Source organism: Sapajus apella, unplaced genomic scaffold, assembly GCF_009761245.1.
Source record: "Sapajus apella isolate SASKATOON/1434 unplaced genomic scaffold, GSC_monkey_1.0 scaffold12, whole genome shotgun sequence".
NCBI lineage: Eukaryota > Metazoa > Chordata > Mammalia > Primates > Cebidae > Sapajus > Sapajus apella.
Window position 1 is genome coordinate 1,859,289 of NW_022436952.1, and position 9,320 is coordinate 1,868,608.

Genomic DNA, 9,320 nt, shown 5'->3' on the forward strand with positions numbered 1-9,320 from the left:
TTTTTTTTTTTTTTTTTTTTTTTTGAGATGGAGTTTCGCTCTTGTTACCCAGGCTGGAGTGCAATGGCGCGATCTCGGCTCACTGCTCCGCCTCCTGGGTTCAGGCAATTCTCCTGCCTCAGCCTCCTGAGTAGCTGGGATTACAGGCACGCGCCACCATGCCCAGCTAATTTTTTGTATTTTTAGTAGAGACGGGGTTTCACCATGTTGACCAGGATGGTCTCGATCTCTTGACCTCGTGATCCACCCGCCTCGGCCTCCCAAAGTGCTGGGATTACAGGCTTGAGCCACCGTGCCCGGCTAGCCTGGCTTTTTAAATGAATTAATAAATATTTAAAAAATCCCTCACTTTTGGCCAGGTACTGTGGCTCACATCTGTAATCCCAGCACTTTGAGAGGCTGAGGCAGGAGGATTGCTTGAGGTTAGGAGTTCAAGACCAGTCTTTGCAATATAGGGAGACCCCCATTGCTACAAAAAATATGAAAGTTAGCCGGATGTGGTAGCACATGCTTATAGTCCCAGCTATTCGGGAGGCTGAGGATTTTTTGAGCCGGGGAGGTTGAGGCCACCGTGAGCTGTGATGATGCCACTGCACTCCAGCCTGGGTGACAGAGTATGACCCTATCTCAAAAAAACAAAAACAAAACCCTCAATTTTAATGTCTAATACATATAATTTCTAATAGATATAACCTTCATAAGTAAAAGCTTTTTGGAGTCCTCAATATTTAAAGGTATGACAGGGTCCTCAGGCCAGGGCAAGTGGCTGCTGCCTGTAATCTTAGCACTTTGGAAGGTTGAGGACCAGCCTGGGTCACATAGTGAGACCCCATCTCCCTTTAAAAAATAAAATAAAATTTATTTTTTAAATATTTTGTTTTACAAAACAGTATTTTTATTGTTTATTATTTCTTTTAAACTTAAAAAGTAATGAATAGCCGGGCGCGGTGGCTCAAGCCTGTAATCCCAGCACTTTGGGAGGCCGAGGCGGGTGGATCACGAGGTCAAGAGATCGAGACCATCCTGGTCAATATGGTGAAACCCCGTCTCTACTAAAAATACAAAAAAAATTGGCTGGGCATGGTGGCGCGTGCCTGTAATCCCAGCTACCCAGGAGGCTGAGGCAGGAGAATTGCCTGAACCCAGGAGACGGAGGTTGCGGTGAGCCGAGATCGCGCCATTGCACTCCAGCCTGGGTAACAAGAGCGAAAACTCCGTCTCAAAAAAATAAATAAATAAATAAATAAATAAATAAATAAATAAATAAAAAGTAATGAATAAAGGGGCTTTGAGAGCAAAGAATTTGAGAAAGCTTGGTCTAAAGGTTTGTTTTTTTTTTTTTTCCCTAGGAGATGGGGTTTCACCATGTTGGCCTGGCTGCCAGGCTGGTCTCGATCTACTGACCTGGTGGTCTGCCTGCCTCGACCTCCCAAAGTGCTAGGATTACAGGCATGAGCCACTGCGCCTGTCTTTTTTTTTTAGGTTCTAAAGGTTTTAACATAAGAATTCCTGGGTTGGCTGGGTGCGGTGGCTCGTGCCTGTAATCCCAGCCTTTTGGGAGGCCGAGGCATGATCATGGGGTCAGGAGTTCTAGACCAGCCTGCCCAAGATGGTGAAAACCCTGTCTCTACCAAAAATACAAATATTACCTGGGTGTGGTGGCAGGCACATGTAATCTCAGCTACTTAGGAGGCTGAGGCAGAGAATTGCCTGAACCCAGGAGGCCGAGGTTGCAGTGAGTCGAGATTGCACCATTGCACTCCAGCCTGGGGCGACAGAGCAAGACAACGTTGTATCGAAAAAAAAAAAAAAAAAAAAAAAGACACCCAAATAAGAAGATTGCTTCCTTTCTCCGCCATCGTGGTGTGTGCATTACTCCGTTTCTCGCCATGTCTTCTCACAAGACTTTCAGGATTAAGCGATTCCTGGCCAAGAAACAAAAGCAAAGTCGTCCCATTCCCCAGTGGATTTGGATGAAAACTGGTAATAAAATCAGGTACAACTCCAAAAGGAGACATTGGAGAAGAACCAAACTTGGTCTGTAAGAAATTACACATGTGATGGCACACATATTTATGCTGTCTGTAGGTCACAGTCATGTTACCAAATCAAGCTGAAAAATGTCACCGCCATCTGGAGAAGTTTGAACAGTTTCCTTTCTGTATCTGTTGTGAAGGCATTAGTACAACGCACAGTGCTTCCATTATTCATGTTAAAAAAAACAAACAAGGTTTTGGTTGCCTGGGTTCAGTAATAAATATGTGAGACCTTTCACTTCTTAAAAAAAAAAAAAAAAGAAGATTATGGATCTGCCTGAGAGAGTCTGATTTAGTTTTTCTGGGGTCATCTTCACAGGCATAGCAGATATTCTGATTCAGATGGTCCTTAGTTTGAGAAATGTGGCTTTACAAGGAGCATAGAATATAAAATCTTCTTTGGATTAGTAAAGTCATGTCCACAGGGTTTAGAAAGTGTTTTTGTTATAGAGATAAAGGTAAGTGGAAGAGTAGACATATAGTGAATCAGGGAAAATACTTCAGAGAATTCTTTTTACAGCTAGTACTCGGCTTACGACCACGATTGGTTCTGACAGACCGGTCGTAACACGATTTGGTCGTAAGTTGAGTAGGCTATATGTACAGTACTGTGAAATGATGTTATAAAAATCTTTAAGTCATATTTTATCATAATTTTCTTTCATTATTGTTATATATCATAATTTTCTTTGTTCATTTTATGCCATTTGTATCATCTCTACACCATTTTGTTTCTTATTTTTACATTCGTCAGGTTTAAGTAAAACTGCATTACCAGTACAACTGGTTTAATATTTGCAAAACATACAAAATTACAAAATACAGGTGCATACAAGAATACAAAATACAGGTGTAAAAAATACCATAGGAAACATTTTCCCAATTGCAAAACATATCAAAATATATAAACGTACGAAACATTTTATTGGCCGCTGGTGCTTGGCTGCAGATCGTTGATGTCGTCATCTGAGGCAGCGGTTGGGGTTACCGGAGTTGGTTTTTTCATAAACATGGTGTGCTTTGTCTGAATTGTATGTTTCTTTTTTTCTTCATAAATTTCACGATACGGACGAAACACATCATGCGCCATCCATTCAGTCCTTGCAAATCGTTCGATGTTTGGGTCCATTGCTTCGAAATGTATAAGAAGTTTATTGGGAGGGGTTTGATGAAAAATATCCAAGACACAAAACACAAATTGCTGTACCGAGTCTGGGATAACAGTTGAAATGGTGCACGCGGAGATGGTGGTGCTGCCAGAAGCTTGTCCGCACTGTCGTACGCCCAGCTGGGCAACGTTTGCACTGCCAGATGCGGAGAAGTCGTGGCTAGCGATTGTGGTCATAAAGTCGAATGGTCGTAAGTTGCATAGGTCGTAAGTCGATCAATACCTGTATTCTGTTTACTCTTCTTCGTATTCATGTACCCGAATGTTAAGGAAGGATATTTTATGAGTAATTAAAGAGTCATGACATTACCAGATTAATTTTTTTTATTAAAGACGGGGTTTCACCATGTTGGTCAGGCTGGTCTTGAACTCCTGACCTCAGGTGATCCGCCCACCTTGGCCTCCAAAGTGCTTGGATTACAAGTGTGAGCCACCATGCCCAGCCAATGTTTTTTGTTTTAAGGTACTTTCTGAATGCTCCGGTTAATTTTTACAGACAATTCTGGTAAAAAAAATATATAGCTTTTAAATTTTATGTGTTATTTGAGACTTCTTAATAAAGTTAACTTCCATTTATTACATGTAAGTTACATAAAGCTTTCATTTTCCTTTCTTCTCGTAATTGTTTGTATAACAAATTCAAAGGGAAATTTGCTTGGCAGAGATCACACAGCAGAGATGAGATTTAAAAACAGGTAATTTGGCTCCACTAGCCTGGGAGTTTGAAGACTCGAAGTTTATGTTCTGGCTCTACCATTATCCCTGTGTAGTCAATTAACATTTCTGTCCTTATCGGTAACACCTACTTGATAGGATTGTTACATTATCTTGGCCGCCTCAGGGTTCTCTTTGGCTGAGTGGAGAGGTAATGTGAATTCAAGCTTCAGGCTAGGTTCTATATGGGTGTGCTTTTTAGAATTTAGATACTGAGATATCCCCAACACAAACTGGGTAGTGTTTCTTTCTAAATTCTCTCTAAGCATGTATTCTCTTTCTTTCCCAGGCATGGTCACCACCTCACTTACATTGTGAGTTTATAATTTTATGAGTAGTAGAATTTCCTTAACCTTCTCTTCTGTGGGAGCTAACGGATAAGATGAGATGTTCTCTGAAGAGTGGTTACATCATGCAAAACTATGATGTATAATGAGGTCACTTAGTTTTCTAAGTACATTATTCATTTTGATAAAATTTTCTTTTTTTTTTTTGAGACGGAGTTTCGCTCTTGTTACCCAGGCTGGAGTGCAATGGCGCGATCTCGGCTCACCGCAACCTCCGCCTCCCGGGTTCAGGCAATTCTCCTGCCTCAGCCTCCTGAGTAGCTGGGATTACAGGCACGCACCACCATGCCCAGCTAATTTTTTTGTATTTTTAGTAGAGACGGGGTTTCACCATGTTGACCAGGAAGGTCTCGATCTCTTGACCTCGTGATCCACCCGCCTCGGCCTCCCAAAGTGCTGGGATTACAGGCTTGAGCCACCGCGCCCGGCTTTGATAAAATTTTCATAGAAAAACCTGTCTCCTTGGGGAGATCATTCATCTTCCATCTTGATTAGAATTTAAACTTCATGATTTATCTTTTTAAAAACTTAACCATAAAGCTCAATTAATATATTTTAAAAATTAATAGACTTTATTATTTTTTTTAAAAATTTTGCTTGCTTTATTTATTTATTTATTTTTGAGACAGAGTTTCACTCTTGTTACCCAGGCTGGAGTGCAATGGCGCAATCTCGGCTCACCGCAACCTCCACCTCCTGGGTTCAGGCAATTCTGCCTCAACCTCCTCAGTAGCTGGGATTACAGGCATGCGCCACCATGCCCAGCTGACGTTTTTGTATTTTTAGTAGAGATGGGGTTTCACCATGTTGACCAAGATGGTCTCGATCTCTTGACCTCGTGATCCACCCGCCTCGGCCTCCCAAAGTGCTGGGATTACAGGCTTGAGCCACCGCGCCCGGCATTTTGCTTTATTTTTGACACAATGTCTTGCTGTGTCACCCAGGCGAGTGCAGTGGTGTGATCTTGGCTCACTGCAACCTCCACCTCCCAGGTTCAAGTGATTTTCCTGCCTTAGCCTCCTGATTAGCTGGGACTACAGGCACATGCCATCATGCCCAGCTAATTTTTTGTTATTTTTAGTAGAGATAGAGTTTCACCCTGTTAGCCAGGATGGTCTCGATCTCCTGACCTTGTGATCCACCCACCCAGCCTGGAGTGAAGTGTTCCGATCTCAGCTCACTGCAACCTCTGCCTCCCAGGTTCAAGTGATTCTTCTGCCTCAGCCTTTGGAGTAGCTGGGACTATAGGTGTACACCACCACACCTGGCTAACATTTTGTATTGTTAGTAGAGACAGAGTTTCACATGTTGCTCAGGCTGGTCAGGCAATCTGCCTGCCTCGGCCTCCCAAAATGCTGATATTACAGGTGTGAGCCGCTACGCTTCGCCCAGATCTTTTGCACAGTTAAAAAAATATATATATATTGTCCGGCGCAGTGGCTCACACCTGTGATACTAGCACTTTGGGAGGCTGAATCGGATGTATCATGAGGTCAGGAGTTTAAGACCAGCCTAGCCAATATGGTGAAACCTTGTCTCTACTAAAAAATACAAAAAAATTAGCTGGGCATGGTGGTGTGTTCCTGTAGTCCCAGCTGTTTGGGAGGATGAGGCAGGAGAATCACTTGAACCCAGGAGGTGGTTGCAGTGAACCGAGATCGTGCCACTGCACTCTAGCCTGGGCAACAGAGCAAGACTTCATCTCAAAACAACCAAAAAACCAACACATGGCCAAGACACAGTGACTTACACCTGTATAATCCTGGGGTTTTGGTGGCTGAGGCAGGTGGATTGCTTGAGTTCAGGAATTTGAGACCAGCCTGGACAGCAGTGAGACATCGTCTCTAAAAAAAAAAAAAAAAAATTAGGCCGGGCGCGGTGGCTCAAGCCTGTAATCCCAGCACTTTGGGAGGCCGAGGCGGGTGGATCATAAGGTCAAGAGATCAAGACCATCCTGGTCAACGTGGTGAAACCCCGTCTCTACTAAAACTACAAAAAATTAGCTGGGCATGGTGGCGCGTGCCTGTAGTCCCAGCTACTCAGGAGGCTGAGGCAGGAGAATTGCCTGAACCCGGGAGGCGGAGGTTGCGGTGAGCCGAGATCGCGCCATTGCACTCCAGCCTGGGTAACAAGAGCGAAACCCCGTCCCAAAAAAAAAAAAAAAAAAAATTATTTTAATTAGCTGGGCTTGGCGGCATGCACCTGCAGTCCTAGCTACCCAGGAGGCTGAGATGGGAGGATCGCTTGAGCCCAGGAGTTTGATAGTTCAAGGTTATAGTGAGCCATGATCCTGCTACTGGACTCCAGCCTGGGCCACAGAGTGAGATCCTATCTTTTAGAAACAAAACAAAAAAAATGAAAATTAAAAACAACAACAGCAACAAAAATGCTGCTTGCTTTTTTTTTTTTTTGAGACGGAGTTTCACTCTTGTTGCCCAGGCTGGAGTGCAATGGCGCGATCTCGGCTCACCGCAACCTCCGCCTCCTGGGTTCAGGCAATTCTCCTGCCTCAGCCTCCTGAGTAGCTGGGATTACAGGCATGCGCCACCATGCTCAGCTGATTTTTTGTATTTTTAGTAGAGACAGGGTTTCACCATGTTGACCAGGATGGTCTCAATATCTTGACCTCGTGATCCACCCGCCTCGGCCTCCCAAAGCGCTGGGATTACAGGCGTGAGCCACCGCGCCCAGCCCAAATGCTGCTTTTTGTTACTGAGTTGTAGCCCAAATTTCTGGAGGGTAAAGCATTGAAAAGCAGGCAGTAGATTTGCTATTTAAAAAGATTTACTTGTAGCACTATTCACTATAGCAAAGACATGGAATCAACCTAAATGCCCATCAGTGCCCATCAGTGACAGATTGGATAAAGAAAATGTGGTACATACAGGCTGGCTAAGGTGGCTCATGCCTGTAATCCCAGCACTTTAGGAGGTTGAGGGGGGCAGATCACGAGGTTAGGAGATCGAGACCATCCTGGCCAACATGGTGAAACCCTGTCTCTACTAAAATATAAAAAATTAGCCGGGTGTGGTGGCAAGCCCCTGTAGTCCCAGCTACTCGGGAGCCTGAGGCAAGGGAATTGCTTGAACCTGGGAGGCAGAGCCACTGCACTCCAGTCTGCACTCTGGTGACAGAGCAAGACTCTGTCTCCAAAAAAAAGAAAAGAAAATGTGGTACATACACTGTGGAATACTATGCAGCCATAAAAAACAATGACATCGGCTGGACATGGTGGCTCACGCCTGTAATCCCAGCACTTTGGGAGGCCAAGGCAGGTGGGTCACGAGGTCAGGAGTTCGAGACCAGCCTGACCAAGATGGTGAAACCTCTCTCTACCAAAAATACAAAAATTAGCTGGGCGTGGTGGCACACGCCTGTAATCCCAGCTACTCAGGAGGCTGAGGCAGGAGAATTGCCTGAACCTGGGAGGCGGAGGTTGCAGTGAGCCAAGATCGTGCCACTGCACTCCAGCCTAGGCGACAGAGTGAGACTTTGTCTCAAAAAACTAAACAAAAAAAAATCAATGAGATCATGTTTTTGCAGGAACATGGATGGAGCCGGGGGCTATTATCCTTAGCAAACTAATGTAGGAACAGAAAACCAAATACCACATGTTCTCACTTATAAGTGGGAGCTAAATGATAAGAACTTAAGAACACGAAGAAGGAAACAACAGATACTGGGGTCTACTTGAGGGTGGAGAGTGGGAGGAGAGAGAGGAACAGAAAAGGTAACTATTGGGTATTAGGCTTAATACCTGGGTGATGAAATCTGTACGACAAACCCCTGTGACACGAGTTTACCTACATAACAAACCTGCACATGTAACTCCAAACCTAAAATAAAAGTTTAAAAAAAAGAAAAAAGGCAAGCAGATCACTTGAGGCCAAGAATTTGAGACTAGCCGGGCTAACATGGAGAAACCCTATCTCTGTTTTTAAAAAATTTTTAAAAATTTAAAAATTAGCCCGGTATGGTGGCACATGCCTGCAGTCCCAACTACCAGGGAGGCTGAGGCAGGAGAACTGCTTGAACCCCGGAGGCGGAGGTTGCAGTGAGCTGAGATTGCACCACTGCACTCCAGCCTGGGCAACAGAGTGAGACCCTGTCTCAAAAAAAAGAGAAAAAATAAAAGACCTGTCACTTTGGGAATATCTCAAACCTACTCATCCAAGTGGTTGTATGATTTTTAGTGTCTGTATATCAATATTTAGTATGATCTACTTTCTTAGATTCTCTAATGCTACCAATGGGCACATGTCGTGAAATAACCTGTTTTAGAGGATAACGATTTTAAAGTGTCATTATTGCAGTTTAAGGAAAACAATTCTATAACAGTTTAACTTTATAGAAAATGCCTTTTGCTTAATTTTTTTTTCTTTTAAGGCTTAGATTTTTATTTTTATGGTTTTTTTTTGTTGTTTTTTTGTTTTTTTTTTTTTGAGACGGAGTTTCGCTCTTGTTACCCAGGCTGGAGTGCAATGGCGCGATCTCGGCTCACCGCAACCTCCGTCTCCTGGGTTCAGGCAATTCTCCTGCCTCAACCTCCTGTGTCGCTGGGATTACAGGCATGCGCCACCATGCCCAGATAATGTTTTTTTTGTATTTTTAGTAGAGACGGGGTTTCACCATGTTGACCAGGATGGTCTCGATCTCTTGACCTCGTGATCCACCCACCTCGGCCTCCCAAAGTGCTGGGATTACAGGCTTGAGCCACCGCGCCCGGCCTATTTTTATGTTTTTAGAGATGGGGTCTTCCTATGTTGCCCAGGCTGGCCTTGAACTCCTGGACTCAAGTGGTCTTCCTGCTTCAGCCTCCTGAGTAGCTAGGATTACAGATGTGTACTAATGCTCCTGGCTAGAAGTTTAGATTTTAATTTAAACTCTTCTATTGGGAAACTTTGTATGTTGGCTTTCCACTTACGTTTGCATGCATTATTGTACCTTTTGTCTCCTGCTTAAGGAAGGGGCAGTTTATGCTTCTCTATGAAGTTGATTAGCCCACTGTGGTACTTCAGTTTTCTCTATGTTTTTTTTTTTTTTTTTTTTTTTTTT

General features: G+C 43.8%; 1 protein-coding gene, 1 long non-coding RNA gene and 1 pseudogene across 5 annotated transcripts in view; all 3 read left to right on the top strand.

The window, feature by feature from the left end:
• Window positions 1-9,320, top strand: part of STAT3 (signal transducer and activator of transcription 3) — a 78,057-nt gene that overhangs the window by 13,714 nt on the left and 55,023 nt on the right. The window lies entirely within an intron of this gene.
• On the top strand, window positions 1,835-2,539 carry LOC116552773 (annotated as a pseudogene).
• Window positions 9,006-9,320, top strand: part of LOC116552775 — a 1,091-nt gene continuing 776 nt past the window's right edge. The window contains exon 1 of the long non-coding RNA XR_004269517.1: window positions 9,006-9,282. This is a non-coding gene — a long non-coding RNA (uncharacterized LOC116552775). The remainder of the gene's footprint in view (window positions 9,283-9,320) is intronic.